General features: G+C 41.7%; 1 long non-coding RNA gene across 1 annotated transcript; it reads right to left on the minus strand.

Moving 5' to 3' along the window:
* Positions 1-506: 506 nt before the first annotated feature.
* On the minus strand, positions 507-9,754 carry LOC140037674 (uncharacterized). Its single transcript, XR_011841650.1, has 3 exons — positions 7,305-9,754; positions 1,438-1,525; positions 507-710 (listed from the first exon to the last, which is right to left on the minus strand). It is a non-coding gene; the product is annotated as an uncharacterized lncRNA (long non-coding RNA).
* Positions 9,755-18,238: the final 8,484 nt, after the last annotated feature.

The raw sequence follows: 18,238 nt of genomic DNA on the forward strand, positions 1-18,238 counted from the left end.
GGCAGATATAACAAAATAAACATATCAGATAGTCAAAAGGAAATCCCATCAACGGCCCTACGCGCCTCCCCTACGGAACCTACCTAATCCACTAGCACCGCCCCGGCGGCCCTAGGGTGCAAACCTAAAGAATAGGTCCAAATAGCTAACTTCAATATTAAGTAAGAACCAAATCGATTCACACTGGGACTGGCCATCTCCAAGTGCAATCAACTCAATCCCCACTTTGCCTTATGGAAAAATTACAAAAGTCAATATCAAAATCTTAGCATTCAATATTTACCTTAATAGCCAAGTATCCCACAGTCCGGCATCCTAAACTTCAAGCCTAGGATACACTACAGAAATCTGAAGCCTAAGCTCTGATACCAACTGTGACGACCCCACTTCTCCCAAGGGCGAACCCTAGGGTATCGGCGGGCCGCCTGCCTAGCTCGCGCCAGGACTCGAAACTTAAAACACTAAAAGTCAGAAAATTCAAAAGAGTACTATATACAACCCCAAAAGAGTTATAAGTACATTTCCCCAAAAGTACCTGCTCAAACTATTACATCCTTATAATTACAGCCAAAACCAAAAGGTAGACCCTAAGAAGGGTCCTTATACAAACCACCACAATAAAAACAAACATCCTAATTGTCCGCTATTACAAGCAAGTCTAACTATACTATACTAGTGTAAGTGCCCAAACGTACCCGCGTCGGCCCCTGCTAAGGAAAACAAAAGGAATGGGGTAAGCTATATGCTTAGTAAGTAAACAGGGGCGAAAGCATAAATTTCACGTAACAGTTACACAATAAGAGTAAAGCAAAAGCAGAAAAGTAACATCACATAATAAGGATACAGGTGGCTCCAAAGCCAACTCATGTGCCATGCGTGATCTCCTGCCGACACTCCGTCGACTGCAAATAATAGTCCGTAGAACTTCACTTGTACACCCACCGACACCTTATCACCCTCACTGGCCAGTCACCTCACAAACTTGCCCGGGCGAACGAAATCACAAACTTGAGCTTGAGTCACAAGCTCGGGTCACAAACTTGGTCACCTTCTCGGTGAACTGGATTCACAAAATTGGTTCATAACATGAACCTACAAACTTGGTGACCTCAGACTAAGTTGGACTGCCTTCGACCAAGCCCTAACCGGCTCGAATAGTCCAACCAGGTCAAGAGTTCGCCCCAAACTCACAAACTTCACAAAATTATTCAAAATCACAAACTTTGCAAACTTCACAAACTTTATTCGAAAGTCGCCCCGAGCCACAAGCTCAAGGGTTTTGGTTCCAAAAGGTTCATATACATACGCCAAGTACAATAATACATTCAAATTAGGGTTTAGGTCGAGTGCGATAAAGTACACCCTCGCCTAAGTGCCCTTTTCACATATCTCAAACACATAGCAAAGAAAACACACCAAACTGGCCTGAATACTTACCCAAAATACCGAAAGTAGTACTAAAGCAAATTCGCTTCGCGCGTTCGCTAGTAGTGGGCCCCACCGGCTCCGCCTAGCTCACCGTTGTCTGAAATGGAAGATTTTATCACATTATATCACAAACGGCTACTAACAGATCCAAAACAAGCAAAACGTCAAAATTGGCACGCGCAAGTGCGGAAACGGCAAAAAGGGGCACACGCGCACGCGCGGAACGGCAAACGGGACGGCCAAATCCGCCATCTCAAACCGTTTTGGTCAAAAATTAGGCTAGGAATATTGGATCAAGGTGAACGAGACACCGTTTCGAAGCTATGAGGAAGGCCTACAATTCTCATGAAGACACCTTAAACTGGATCTGAATCAAAACAAGTTGAAATCATGGAAAACGGTACCAGAGGTTTGCACTTTGAATGACAGACAAGGTCTGTTTACTAGACCATAACTTCTAGCTCACAAGTCCAAATCAGGAAATTCCAAAGGCATTAGAAAGCTGAGACATATGGCTAAAACTTTGATGTTTTAGCCAAGATCTGAATCCACTCAGAATAGAACGAAAATCGAGTGCCAAAATACCCGTCAGAACTGTCCAAATACAAGGCAGTTCTGACGATCGATATTGTTTTGATCATAACAGGAGCTACGGAACTCGGATTTCAACGCACTTTATACCGTTTCGAAGCTGAGACCAAGATCTAAATTTCTTATGAAGAAGTCGACATCCAGATCGAATGGGATCAATAGGGAAAAACCCACGGTCAGAAACTGAAATTCAAAACGTACACAAACGAACGTCTAAAACAGGCCTGATGGTTTTGTCCATAACTCAGGATACACTAATCCGTTTGACCTGAAATTTTACAAGTAGATTCAGGACCTAAGAGGCTACAATGTTGAAGAAGGACACTCAGTCCAGTTCCTAGCTTAACTAGGTCAAAAATGCCAAATACTATACCAGAATTACCAAAACAGGTTTGCAAATCGCACAAAACTGTAATTACTATAAGGCGGTCTATACAAGTCCAAATGCCGAAATTCCAAAGGCATATGATAGCTAAGACATCCAGCTACATTTCATCAGAAGACACCAACAACTAAATCCAAACCAATTCCAGTCAAAATGGCCAATTACCAGTACAGTTTTCGCATTCTGTCCAAAGCAGAACAGCTACAGTAATTTCGTCATAACTCATTCTACATTAATCTAAATGACCTGAAATTTTACAGGCACCTCAAACACATCAATACCTACAATTTTCATGTTTTGAGCAAAGTCAAATTCGGCCTCTAACCCTATGATCCAAAACCGGACAGAATTAGGGATTTTCAAACCCTAACTTGCTAATTTATCTTCCAAACCAGAAATTTGCTGCAATTAACTACCATTCACACCAACTAGCTTCATTCCCAATCATTTCCAATCATCATACATAGCCACATCATAGTAATCATATGCAACCAGCAAAAATCCCAAATAAATAGAAAACTTCATCAATCTTAACCAAAATCAAGAAATAGTCCACAAAATCACACTTATAACAACCACAAGTCATTTATTAAGCATCTTTAGATAGAAGAGAGGGGTTCCATAGTCACTTACCTTAGAACCAAAGAAGAGAGACCACTTAGCACCTTAAGCTTCCAACCAACTTCACCACACAACTCACTATCACTCACTTAATGGATTTTATGGAGGAACTTGAAGATTAATCGGTTTAGTTGAGAGATTGGGCAAGATTGAAGACAAGATTGTGGAGAGTTTCTTTTCTCTTTTTGCTTGGAGAAGGTCGGCCAAAGAGAGGGAAGAAATGGTGATTTTTTTGTGAATTTTTTAGATATTTAACCAATTTTGGTCAAAAGTCAAAAAATGAAATAGTAATTCATAAGTCTTCTCCAATGAAATGGTGACACTTGTCACCACCTTTAATGCATTCCTATCCTTTCTTTTCTCTCTCACATCAATCAATTCACACACTCTACTTATCTCTTAACACCCGATAAATTTTACACAGTATCCGGAATTTAACCTAATTGGCCGAATTTTCCCGAACTTTTCGCACTAGCGGGTCCCACTTCCGATATACGTTCTTAATTTCTCAAAAACAAACTAATCCTAGAAAAATCATCTAAAAACTCTATTTACTCAATAAAAATTATCTAGGGAATTTTCTAATAAAGAAAATGTAGAAAAGGACGGGCGATAAATATAACTCCACTTAAGCTTTCTAACATTGTGACACTAGAGGTTTACTAATCCAGAGTTTACTAACCATTTTCAAACTTGTTAAACCTCTGTAAACGATAACGAATCCTATTTTTTTTTCTTGTGCCAAAACACACACTAGAATACCGCATAAACTAGGATTTTATCGTAAGCAAAGTTAGGGTTTTCAATCTTGGCCGAGATTAGGGTTTCTCCTTAGCCCTAAAACCTTAATTTACCCGTACAAAATAATGAATAACCCTAATCTCAACGTATGAACGGACTAGGTCCTCACAGTCACTCAGTCCAAATCCTAGCACAACTAGGCCAAATGTGCCAAATACTCAACCGGAAACACGAAAAACAGGTTTACAAATCACATAATGCTGTAATTACTATAACTCAGTCTATACAGGTCCAAATGCCAAAATTCCAAAGGTATATGGTAGCTAAGACATCCAGCTACATTTCATCAGAAGACACCAACACCTAAATCCAAAGCAATTCCAGTCAAAATGGCCAATTACAAGTGCAGTTTTCGCATTCTGATCAACCCAGAACAGCAACAGTAAAATCGGCATATCTCACTCTACACTAATCCAAATGACCTGAAATTTTGTAGGAACTTCAAACTCATCAATACCTACAATGTTCATGTTTTGAGCAAAGTCCAATTCGGCCTCTAACCCTATGATCCAAAACCGGACAGAATTAGGGGTTGAAAAACCCTAACATTTCGCAATTCACTCCAAACCCAAAATTAGTTGCTATTATCACCAATTCACACCCACATGAGTCATTACCCCTCATTATCAACCATCATAGATGGCCACAACATCCCATTCATATTAAACCAGAAAATTCATCATAAAATTGAAAACTTCACCAAAACTCTTCAAATCAAGAAATAAATCACATAATCCATCACTTTAGCCACTACTAAGCATAATTTAAGCTTTATAAAGTATAAGAGGGAAGTCACACACCACTTACCAAGTAAACAAGAGAGATAGAGATGTTGGACACCTTAGCTCTTCAAACAAACTTCACTAGACCACTCACTAGCAGCCAATGGATATATTTTATGGAGTAGAATCTAATTTATGTGGTTGGTTTTGGAAGATTGAGTGAAATGGAAGCTAGAAAGTTGAAGAATTTCTTTCTTCTTGGCTCAAGGAAGAACCGGCCATGGAGGAGAAGAAAATGGTGATTTTTGAGCAATTTTTCAAGATATTTACTCAATTTGGTCAAAAGTCAAAATAGTGAATAGTAAATCTTAAAGTAAAACCAATAAGAGGGTGACACTTGTCACCTCATTAATGCAATCTTATCACTTCTTTTTCTCTCTCACATCAATCATTTCACACACTCTACTTATCTCTTAACACCCGATAAATTTTACACAGTATCCGAAATTTAACCTAATTGGCCGAATTTTTCTGAACTTTTCGCACTAGTGGGTCCCACGTCCAATATATATTCTTAATTTTCTAAAAACTCTCCAATATTAGAAAAATTATCTAAAAACTATAATTGCTCATAAAATCCACCAAGAAAATATTTCTAAGCCAGAAAATGCAGAAAACCTGCTATTCAAGTGGTTAAACCCTAGGAAAATAATTAGGGTTTTACGGGTTCTCACACTCTCTCCCCCTTAAAAGAATTTCGTCCTCGAAATTTCTCACCTTAATTCCCGAAAAGGTTTGGGTATTTCTTTCGCATTTCCTCTTCCATCTCCCAGGTAGCTTCCTCAACTCCGTGGTTTCTCCATAACACCTTCACTAGCGGAATCCGCTTGTTTCTGAGCTCTTTGACTTTCCGATCGAGTACCTGGACCGGTTTCTCTTCATCGGCCAGTGATTCATCTACTTCGATATCCTCCGGTTGCAATACATGGGATGGGTCAGGATGATACTTCTTTAGCATTGAGACGTGAAACACATCGTGGATTCGAGAGAGACTGGATGGCAGTTCCAATCGATACGCGACCGCTCCAACCCTCTGAAGAATCTTGTAGGGTCCGACGTACCGCGTGTCGCGCCCCATTTTTTGATAAATAAATAAATGGTTTGAAAAATGTATTTGTGATTTGGAAAATGAATTGTGATTTAAAAGAAAGATGGGTCTAAATGGGACTTTTGAAAATGCGACGATTTGACCCAAGAAAAATAGTTCAAAAAGGGTTTTTTGTATGAAAAATGGAGTCGCCACTTGGTATAGAGTTAGGGTGTACCAAGTCACCCAAAAAGTGAATTTTTAAGGAAAAAAGTAAGAAACCCTTTTGAACGACTCCTAGTCCACGCAAACAAAGAAAAAGATTTCGGGAGTCACATTTGACGAAGGGGAAGGCAAGGATAAAAATCCAAGGCACCCCTTCGACCTAGCCAAGGCTAGTTGCGTTGATTTAATCAAAGATTTTCTTGTTTTAACCAAAGAATTTATTACATTTGGATGTGCTATATGAATGCAAAACCCTAGACCTAGGGGTATTGGGGGAAATTTCTCTTCAAAGGTTGAGTGGTGCCAATCACATTAATTGTGAAGCCCAATAACGATCCTTTGAAGAAGTCACGAATAATGCAAGTGGGATGCAAATGAAGGAAATGCATGTATGCAATGTGAAGGCATGAGTTTGAAAAAGTAATAAAAAACAAAGATGCATAAGTGAAAATGTGCACGTGAGTGGGCAAGGTATGGTATGTGCGATGGTAATATGAAGTGCATGTGTGCAAGTTATGATAAAAAGTGCTAGTGTGCAAGTGAAGGGATAAAGAGATGCACGTGTGCAAAAAGTGTTCGTGTGCAAGTGAAGGGATAAAAAGGTGTACATGTGCAAATGGGAGGAAAAGTGTTATGATAGAATGGATGCATGAACCTAGGGAATTCATGCATAATGGGTACGGGGAGACCTAAATCGTGACTCAATTTGCCCTTTGATAGAGAGGATACAAGCGTGCTAAGGCTTAGAAAAAGCCACACTCGTCTATATCCCATATTTAAGGGGACTCTCAAGCAAATGAACCCTATAACTAGCATGAAATGCAAAAATCCTAAAATGGAGGGAAAGGGGTTCGGGGATCATGCCAAATGATAAAACTAAGGAAAATGCGTGATATGTGGTGAACAAGCAAATGATGTATTAACGAGGGAAAACCCTAAGGGTCTAGCGTTGGACTAACCCATTCTATGAATTCCGACTAGCGTTGGACTAGTGGAAACGATAAAAGAAGCCACAACTAGCGTTGGACTAGTGTGGTGACGTACATTCATCCATTCCATTCATCCACACTATGGAAAGCAAGTAGATATACCAAATACTCATAAACACGTAGCACGTAACATTTAGCAGGCTCGACTAGATGCAAGGCCCTAATAAAGCAAGTAACAAGTAACACATAGGCATGCAACCAAGCTAATGAACTTACTACATTCACTAACTAAAACAAAAGGGGAAAGGGAAAATGGACCAAATTGCTCGCCACAGCCCTATCTATTACAAGCCAAGAGGTGTACACATACCCCATTTAAAAGAATAATTTAATAAAAGCAAGAAGGAATGAAATAATGGAACTAAAGAATGGTAATGAAAGCAAATTAGGCATGCGATTCACACTTAGCACATTGGATCACATAGGAGAGACAAAAGGGATAAAAGAAATTATACCTCCCTTGAAATGAAGCTCTAATGGAGTGAAATCAACTTATTTATCCTCCAAAATAAAAGAAATGGTCAAGGCACCAATTTATTTGGCAAATAATCACAAAGGTTAAAAAATAAACATGAATTTGAATCAATTAAATCATGTCAACAAACCACATTTAAGAAGTCACAAGAAGAAAGGACTTGATTGCAAAAATTAATAAAGTCTTGGGGTCAAAATTAAAGAAAAATAAAGTTCAGGGACTCACTTGCAATTAAAGTAAGGACCGAATTGAAAGAAATTGAAGACATCCAGGGCCACAGTATAGTTAAGGAGAAATTCAGGGACTGATTTGCAAAATCGTTTTCTGGTTTCTTCATGGACCAGGCTATTGGGCTATTTCATTTATTTGTTTGGGCCAAAGCTTCCCAGCCCAATGGAAATTCAGAACAAAAAGGGAATGGGCCATTTTATTTGTTCGTTTGGGCCAAACTCTTCCTAGCCCAACCGAAAACCCAAGCAAAAACAGATGGGCTAGTTTAACTATTTTGACCCAAAAATTAGCCAAACAAACAGATGGGCCTTGACCCTCTAGCCCAAACCAAAAAAAAAACAAACAAAATAAACTAAAACAACTTTCTTAAACCCAAACACAAAATAACCTCTTGGCCCTAAACATTTATTTCATTAAACCCAACAAGAAAAACAAATTACCAAAATTATTAAGCCACAATCATGACCCACAAACAAGAATTAATCTAGTTAAAAGACTACTCATGCATATTAGAAGATGATTAAAATCTAAAAGGGAGAAACAAGTTTACTTTTCCCAATTTTTCCGGGTCATATCAGAACAAGGGGGGACTTGAGAAGTTCAATCACAACAAAATAGGGACCCAATTGAAGAAATCATGGAGACTTTGGGGTCGAAATTAAAGAAAAGCAAAGTCTAAGGCCTAATCTGAAATTATAGCAGGGACCTACTCGAAACAACTAAAGAAGTTAACAAGCCAATTTGATTGATTTTTCAATTTTCTGGTCCATAATAGAATTAAACACAAATTAAGGGGTTAAGAGGCCATTTTTGAAAGTTTTTCCTGTATCTTACGAAGCCATCTTCTTTTCTGCAATTTGAAAGCTTTCTGCAACTTTTTTCTGATTCAAAATTCCATTAGCTTCATGGCAACGTACTAAATCATGGTAAGATATAAAAACAACAAAATGTAAAGAACTCAAAACAAATCATTCGACTTCTCCAATTCCCCCCCCAACTGGTGAAACGCATGGGTTCTGGCCAGCTTTGAACTGGCCAGATTCTCTATTGAACACATATAGAAAGCGCACAAAATTGATATTTTGGTTTGGAATTTCATTTGGGCGTTTTGTCAAACACCAGATGGGCATGGAAACATTCAGCAATTTTCTGCTCAAACGATGTAATTTGACACCCAAAATCATCAGAAACACCAAGTAATTCAACCCAACCAAACACACAAAGCATGTATATTCTGAAATCCATGAACAATCGACAAGGAAGAGAATAACGCTGAACAACAGCACGGCAGACATGTTCTGCAAATTTCCAAAGCCTCTGTTTGAGGGAAAACTGAAATGCAAATAAAAAAGGATGACTTACGGCGACCTGCAAGCGGCAGTGCTGGACTCAGACGAGGTGGTGGTTTCCAGTGGCGGCAGTGACCACAGCAATCGCTTGTTGATTCCTCTGCTTCCGTCTACTCTCTGGTTCTCTCTCTCTCTCCTTCGATATTGGCCTCACCCGAAAACTTCCCCTCAATGTTCCCAAACCTTCCCCTTTTCTGGCTCTGCGTTTTCTTCATTCCTTTACCTCTCGGCCCTCTTAGATTTTTCCAAACCCAATCCCTCTTTCGGCCTTCAACTCCTTGCTTTCAGTTTTCCCGTGAACGAAACTCCCTGGGTTTTTCTTTTCTCCGCCTATTTGCTTCCTTAGCCGCTGTTTTTTCCTTTGTTTTCTTTTGCTCAACAGCCGCCGCCTCTATTGTGTTCCCTCTCTGACGCCCAAAACTTCCCTCCATTCTCAGATTTTTCCTCTGCTCTTGCCGAAGACCCCCTCTGATTTCTTCCTTCTTTTTATTTCCTTTTTTCCCTTCTGATTTTTCTACTGCCGAAACCCCTTTCAATTTTCCAGCCTCTCGTTTCTTTTGCTCCGTTCTTTCCCTTTCCTTTTCTCTCAGACAAAACCTCCTCTGTTTTTTTCTTTTTTTGCTCCTGTTTTCATTTCTGATTTTTCCTATCCCACGAAGCCCTCTCGGCCTTTTCTCTAGATTTTCCATTTTTCCCATTTTCCTCCGATGATGCTCCCCTTTGCTTTCTGCTATTGTTTTTCTTCGTTTCTGCCTGCTGAAGCTCCCTTTCCCAATTTCTCTCGGCCCCTTGTTTGTTTTTCCATTTCTCCCCCTCTTTTTTCATCCGTCGCCTCCTTTTTTTCAATTCTCAAAACCTCCCTTCTAAGCTAAACAAGTGTCCTCCTAAATGTTGTGTTGTCAATTAAACAAAAGGGACACTTGTCCCATGATTGTTTTGTACACTTGTTCAACATGCACACTTCCACCTATTTTTTGCCATTTTCATTCTTTTCTTTCATTTTTTATCACTTTTCACTTTTTCTTCTTTTTCCTTTTTATTTTCATTTTCAAGAAATTCTATGCTAAAAACTAGAAACTAATAAAACTATAAACTAAAAACTAAAAATCGAATAAAACTAACACGACAAAATAAAAAACTAAAAATAAATAGTAAATGAAATTACACCAAAAATTTGGTGTCTACACCGCGGTTGAAGCTTCTTTCCTTTACCCACTGTAATACTTCGTAAGGGTGTGATCTTCAGAAATACGTAGTCTCCAACTTCAAACTCCAAGTCTTTTCTTCGATTATCAGCGTAGCTCTTTTGTCGGCTTTGAGCTGTTTGGATTCGTTGCCGTATCAACTTGACCTTCTCATGAGCCTCTTCCATCCATGGAATAGTTGCCGGGTCCAGTGCTTTCTTTTCGCCAACTTCATCCCAGTAAATCGGCGACCGGCACTTGCGTCCGTAGAGAGCTTCGTACGGAGCCATTTGAATCGACGAATGGAAGCTATTGTTGTACGCAAACTCTACTAAGGTCATGTGCTGACCCCAGTTGCCTCCAAAGTCCAGAATGCAAGTACGTAGCATGTCCTCGAGAGTTTGAATGGTCCGTTCCGACTGGCCATCCGTCTGAGGATGATAGGTCGTGTTCAAATTGAGTTTAGTCCCCAGAATTTCTTGAAACTTCTGCCAAAACCGAGATACGAACCGTGGATCCCGATCGGAGATGATGCTCACAGGAATACCGTGTAGTCTTACTATCTCGTCCAAGTACAGTCAGGCCAACTTGTCCATTGAATACTTCATGTTTACTGGCAAGAAATGGGCCGATTTGGTTAATCGATCAACGATCACCCAAACGGCATCGTGTTCTCTTTGCGTCCTTGGTAAACCTGAAACGAAGTCCATTGTAATGTTTTCCCACTTCCATTCGGGTATCTCCAAGGGTTGTAGCAGACCCGATGGTTTTTGATGCTCTGCTTTCACCTGTTGGCAAATGAGACATTTCTGCACGTACTAAGCGATTTCTCTCTTCATACTGTCCAACCAATAGGTTCCTTTCAGGTCTTGATACATCTTGCTGCTGCCCGGATGGATTGTATACTTGGACCGATGAGCTTCCTCCAGAATCTCCATTTTCATCGACTCTTCCCTCGGTACCACTATTCGGTTTCGATACTTCAAAATACCCTCAGGACTCAAATTGAAGTCCGAAGTTTCTCCCTTTTCCACTTTCTCTCTCCACTTCCGTACCATCAAATCTTCGCTTTGCGCCTCTTTAATGCGTTCCAGTAGAGTGGAGGTCACCCAAACATTGCTAAATATCACCTTATGGCTCCCAAGACAGGGTGTCCATTCGCACACGGATTCTAATAAATCCCACTCCTTAATCATCAATGCTGCTACTTGCACCTTACGACTCAAAGCATCTGCTACCACATTTGCCTTTCCCGGATGGTAATTGATTGTGCAGTCGTAATCTTCCAGGAATTCCATCCACTGTCGTTGCCTCATGTTCAGTTCCTTCTGAGAGAAAAGGTACCTAAGACTTTTATGGTCCGAGTACACTTCGAAAGTCACCCCATATAGGTAATGCCTCCACTTTTCAGTGCAAAGACAACCGCGGCTAATTCCAGATCGTGAGTCGGGTAATTCTGCTCGTGAAGCTTTAACTTCCTAGAGGCAAATGAAATCACATTCCGATTCTGCATCAAAACACACCCCAGGCCTTCTCGCGACGCGTCCGCATAAACCGCAAACCCGTCCACTCCATTTGGCAAGACCAGTACCGGAGCCATGGTCAATCTTTTCTTTAATTCCTGAAAACTTGTTTCGCATCGGCCGTTCCAGATAAACTGGCCATGCTTCTTTGTCAAGTCAGTTAAAGGTCCTGTCAGTTTGGAAAAATCTTTAATGAACCGTCGGTAATACCCAACTAGCCCTAGAAAGCTGCGAATCTCTGTGGGGTTCTCTGGCCTCTTCCAATTTGTTACAGCCTCCACCTTCGCTGGATCCACCGAAATACCCTCGTGGGAGATCACGTGACCTAGAAATGCTACTTTCTCCAACCAGAACTCGCATTTACTAAACTTGGCGTACAACTGATGTTCCCTTAATGTCTGCAACACCACTCTCAAATGCTCCTCATGCTCCTCACGTGTCTTAGAGTAGACCAAAATGTCATCAATGAACACCATGACAAATCGGTCTAGATAGGGTTTGAAAACCCTATGCATCAGGTCCATAAAGGCGGCGGGAGAATTGGTCAGTCCAAAGGGCATAACAGCGAACTCGTAATGCCCGTATCTTGAATTGAAAGCAGTTTTCGGAATGTCCTCCTTCCTAATCAACAACTGGAAGTATCCCTGTCGGAGGTCTAACTTGGAGAAGACCACTGCTCCTTGCAACTGGTCGAACAACTCGTTGATGTGGGGCAGTGGATATTTATTCTTGATCGTAACATTGTTTAGACCCCGATAGTCAATGCACATCCTCAAGGTTCCGTCCTTTTTCTTCACAAATAGGATAGGAGCTCTCCAAGGAGACTCACTCTCGTGAATGAATCCCCGCTCCAAAAGATCTTGTAACTGCAACTTAAGCTCCTTAAGTTCTGCAGGCGCCATTCGGTAAGGGGTTTTCAAGATATGTGCGGTTCCAGGCAACAGGTCTAATCGGAATTCTATCTCCCTTTCCGGCGGTAAAGCTACTAACTCATCAGGGAATACATCCGGAAATTCCCTCACTATGGCCACGTCTTCCACTTTTAGCTTATCTGTAGGGATATTAATCAAAAAGGCCAAAAATCCTTGCGCCCCTCTACTTATCAGTTTCCTAGCTCGAATGCTCGAAATTAGAGCGGATGAGGCTAACCTACCCCTTATATCTAATCTCAAAGTTGCCTCACCAGGAATACGAAACTCTACTACTTTCGTTTTACAATCCAGTTGGGCGTTATATTTGGCTAGCCAGTTCATACCCAGAATCACATCGTACCCCTTAATGGACAAGCTAATTAGGTCTCCTAAAAATCTCCTTTCACCTACCCAAACATCGCAATCCCTATAAACCATACTAGTCACGAAACGTTGATTTCCCGTAGGTGTACTAACTTCTAGGTCATATGGTAAACTAGCAGGTTTTATATCGATGCCACACATGAAATCAGGGTTAACAAACGAATGAGTGGCACCAGGATCAATTAAAACCTGATGGGGCTCTAAGGAGTACACCCTAACCGGTACCTTAGGTTTGGACCCATCTCCCTTCGCTGGTCCAGTATTGGCCCTCGACGATGGTTGGCTCCCCATTCCATCTTGTTTCAGGACCGGACAAGTAGCTAATTGATGGTCCGCACTTCCACACCGCAGGCACTTACCCTGTTTCCTCCAGCAATTATCCTCAGTGTGGTTTGTTTTCCCACAGTGCCCACAGGGACCGCGAGGTGCCGAAGCCGAGCCACTCTGAGCAATTCCCCTCTGTCCTCGCCCAGCTTGACCACCCCTAAACGGAGTCCCTCTGCTTGAACCCGATTGTCGGCCACCACCCGTTCCTCGTCCAAATTTCGAGGGAGTGCTCTTCTCACCTGTCCAGACGTACTCCCAGGAAAACCACGCTTCTTGGCCTGGAAGTTTCGGACCTGCAGCCGTGCACTTTCAACTCGTTGGGCTTTTTCCATTGCCTCGCTAAACGTAGTGATTTGAGCAGCCGCGAGGTCTTTCTGGATCTCAACGTTCAAACCCTGGATAAAGCGCCTCACCCGTCGTTGCTCAGTCATGATTAACTCCGGCGCAAACTTGGATAGGCGTGTGAACTGACTCTCATATTCCGCCACAGTCTGAGCCCCTTGGCGAAGCCTTATAAACTCGTCCTCCTTCCTCTCCTGGACTAGGGGAGGGAAAAACTTTGCATTAAATTCTCGGATGAAGTTCACCCAAGTCCTCAGCGTCTGCTCCCGTTCCCATTTCTGCCTAATTACGTTCCACCAGGAACGGGCCGCTCCCTCAAGTTGAAATACGGCAAAAGTCACCTGCCGTTCGTCTGGGTAGTGTAGAGCTGCAAATATATCAACCATCTTCTCAAGCCATTTCTCAGCAATGTCAGGGTCGGGTCCCCCAACAAACTTTGGCGGGGAAAACTTTTGAAAACGTTCGAGGGCTCTATCCTCGCTCTCGATATGGTTACCGGGGTTTCCGGGATTAGGGTTTGGGTTCTGGCCCTGTTGTTGCACTACTTGTGCGAGTAGGTTTGTCATTTGCTGCATAGCAGCGGCTATTTGCACACTCGGGTCTATCTGCGGTTCAGGATTGGGTCCAGTAGAGGTTTCCCCCGTTTCCCTAACCGGTGCGGGTTGTCTAACACCGCGCCCGCGTCCCCGGCCACTCCGTGTACCTTCCATGGGTTTCACTCGGTCTAGGCAAAAGTACTAAACCAAAGCAGTACAAGGCATGTAAGTAACACGCAAAACTTTCATAATAACACATATTTATACATTGCAAACATGATCACAAACACACATACATACAAGCCAAACACATATATACAATCAGTCAAGTCAAGTACGGCCAAAGCACGTACCAACACAAACGATCCCCCCGAGGATTGGCCTATCAAAAGAGATTTACACGTAGCTAACCCTACATCCAAAACGGTTAGCTAAGGCTCTATCCCTATCCCTATGTACATACAAAAACCACCACTATCCAAAAGATGCCTAAAGATCAAGGCCTAGTCAGTCGCTGGGGTCTGGGATCCAGGCGACGGGGTAGACTCATCCCCGGCCTCGGCCCCCGCATACGAGGCCTCATCGCTAGACTCCTCGAGACCATCGTCGCACAGATTAAGGATCGCCTCAGCACGACCCCTGACTTTGCGAGCTCGCTTAACCTCGCGCTCGCGTGCATCCCTCAGTTGGTCACAGAGGTCATCAACTCTGTCCTCGACCTCAAGCACGTCATACTCTAACTCTTTGATACGTGCGGCTTGCTTCTCATTGGTTGCCTTAACCTGAGTCACCTCAGCTTCCAGCGTAGCAACCACCGCTTCCAACTTAGTGTTATCATCCGCTAGCTCCTTACGCTCATTTGCCACAGCCAAAACTAAGGCGTTCGGGTAAGCATAAGTATCACGGCACCCACACCGTCGAAGGCGGTTGGCCGGGCTCCAACGCACCACGGCCCCCTTCTGCCTGATCTGATATGGAATCACGGGGAGTGCTCTGGGAGGTCTCACTCCCGAAGGACTAGCACTAGGGTCACCACTCGCATCCATCCTATAGCAAAGGAAGAAATAACATGAATACACTTAATAGACATAAACAATAGAATCCTCAAGTCAAGCATTCCTATAACACCCAGGCTAATTCAAACCTAGGCTCTGATACCACCTGTGACAGCCCCACCTTCCCCTAAGGCGAATCAAAGAGGTTAGCGGACTGCCTGCCCAGCTCTCGCCAGGACTAACGGTGCAGTATAAAGCGATCTATCACGTTCTGAAACTTATAATGCGCGCAAACAAGGCAAAAGGGCAAAATAACCCAACATAAAAGAAATGAAATCCAGAGTCGGCCAGGAATGGTAACCGACCCGTCCGAAACCCAACCAAACATCGAAATACATATACAACATAACATTAACCATTTACGAGCCACAATGGCATTTAAAAGTGATACAAAAGTCACTACATATGTGGGTTGCCAAAACAAAAGTGAAAACGGCCCTAATGATACATTTAGGGTCCCATTTTATATACAATACAAAAGAGGCATTCATCTAGTTCATTCGGCAACCATTTAACAAAATTCATTCCAAAAGAGTCATATTCCTGTAAGGAAAACAAAAGAAACGGGGTGAGCTATATGCCCAGTGAGAATACAACCACCATAGCAGCTAAGAGCACATAAACATAACCTTTCAGTTCAAGTATGCAAATAAAAAGTAAATCAAATCAGTGAAAGGATACGGACGGCTCTCAAGAGCCCATTTCCTCGCTTATATTCTTGATCCAACCTCATTGACCCTCCGTCAATGTTAAAAAAATAACCAACCGTAGACAACTCTTTACTTCCATTCCTTCCACCCAACATTCCCCAACCGGGCCCGCACTCCAATTCAGTAGCTTTTGGTAATACTCGAGTATACCGGAACCAAGAGTCTCATTACTACAAGGTTCCTCAGTACAGTCCCCGTGGCATGACAATTTTCATGACCAAGCCCTCGCCGGCTCGATCCAATTGACTACCAAATGGGGTTGAGCTCAGTAATACGGTAAGGCCGTTGGACATTCGTCCAAACGACACCAAAGCAGTTTCCATGAAATGGAATTCACCAACCAATATATCAAGTTCAGTAATGCAGCAAAACGGTAGCCAATCAGTGATACTATCAAAAGGGGTGAGGGCGGTCAAGTACACCCTCACCTTAATCAATTCCAATATTCAAGTAAGCCTTCAAGGCATCACATATACATTTAGCAAAGCCACATAGTAACAATTAAGTGAGTAGTATACTCACCAAGTGAGAAAATGATGTTTCATGCACCGTCGTTAAACGAACGTCGTGCACCACTGTTTCCTCCTAGAACAAGCAAACAAATACAATGAGACTCGATAACGAGTCACAAAACAATGCTGAACACAACCCCAATAGGGTTTCATATGCATAAAAAAGCATGATAGCAAACCAGAAATTAGAAATAGCATTAGTCTTGGCCCCGAATAGAAAAACTGTTTTGGCCTTATTATGCGGTAATGGCGTCAATTTCACTACGATTATCGAATGGGGGTGTAAGGCCCACCGTTTCGAAGCTATGGAACAGGGCTACAACAATGTAGAAGGTCACTCAGTCCAAATCCTAGCACAACTAGGCCAAATGTGCCAAATACTCAACCGGAAACACCAAAAACAGGTTTACAAATCACATAATGCTGTAATTACTATAACTCAGTCTATACAGGTCCAAATGCCGAAATTCCAAAGGCATATGGTAGCTAAGACATCCAGCTACATTTCATCAGAAGACACCAACACCTAAATCCAAAGCAATTCCAGTCAAAATGGCCAATTACAAGTGCGGTTTTCGCATTCTGATCAACCCAGAACAGCAACAGTAAAATCGGCATATCTCACTCTACACTAATCCAAATGACCTGAAATTTTGCAGGCACTTCAAACTCATCAATACCTACAACGTTCATGTTTTGAGCAAAGTCCAATTCGGCCTCTAACCCTATGATCCAAAACCGGACAGAATTAGGGGTTGAAAAACCCTAACATTTCGCAATTCACTCCAAACCCAAAATTAGTTGCTATTATCACCAATTCACACCCACATGAGTCATTAACCCTCATTATCAACCATCATAGATGGCCACAACATCCCATTCATATTAAACCAGAAAATTCATCATAAAATTGAAAACTTCACCAAAACTCTTCAAATCAAGAAATAAATCACATAATCCATCACTTTAGCCACTACTAAGCATAATTTAAGCTTTATTAAGTATAAGAGGGAAGTCACACACCACTTACCAAGTAAACAAGAGAGATAGAGATGTTGGACACCTTAGCTCTTCAAACAAACTTCACTAGACCACTCACTAGCACCCAATGGATAGATTTTATGGAGTAGAATCTAATTTATGTGGTTGGTTTTGGAAGATTGAGTGAAATGGAAGCTAGAAAGTTGAAGAATTTCTTTCTTCTTGGCTCAAGGAAGAACCGGCCATGGAGGAGAAGAAAATGGTGATTTTTGAGCAATTTTTCAAGATATTTACTCAATTTGGTCAAAAGTCAAAACAGTGAATAGTAAATCTTAAAGTAAAACCAATAAGAGGGTGACACTTGTCACCTCATTAATGCAATCTTATCACTTCTTTTTCTCTATCACATCAATCATTTCACACACTCTACTTATCTCTTAACACCCGATAAATTTTACACAGTATCCGGAATTTAACCTAATTGGCCGAATTTTTTCGAACTTTTCGCACTAGTGGGTCCCACGTCCAATATATATACTTAATTTTCTAAAAACTCTCCAATATTAGAAAAATTATCTAAAAACTATAATTGCTCATAAAATCCACCAAGAAAATATTTCTAAGCCAGAAAATGCAGAAAACCTGCTATTCAAGTGGTTAAACCCTAGGAAAATAATTAGGGTTTTACGGGTTCTCACAACCTTGCTCGAGTCCAAGCCATAAATCACAAACTCAAAGCAATCATACATTCCCAAAGTTCAAACAGCATTTCCCCATAAATGCTTCATTTCCAACCTACAATACATTACCAATTCATCTCAAATCAATCACATACACATCATAGACTATGAAATACACCTTTCGGCATA

Source organism: Coffea arabica, chromosome 3c, assembly GCF_036785885.1.
Source record: "Coffea arabica cultivar ET-39 chromosome 3c, Coffea Arabica ET-39 HiFi, whole genome shotgun sequence".
NCBI classification, from domain to species: Eukaryota; Viridiplantae; Streptophyta; class Magnoliopsida; order Gentianales; family Rubiaceae; genus Coffea; species Coffea arabica.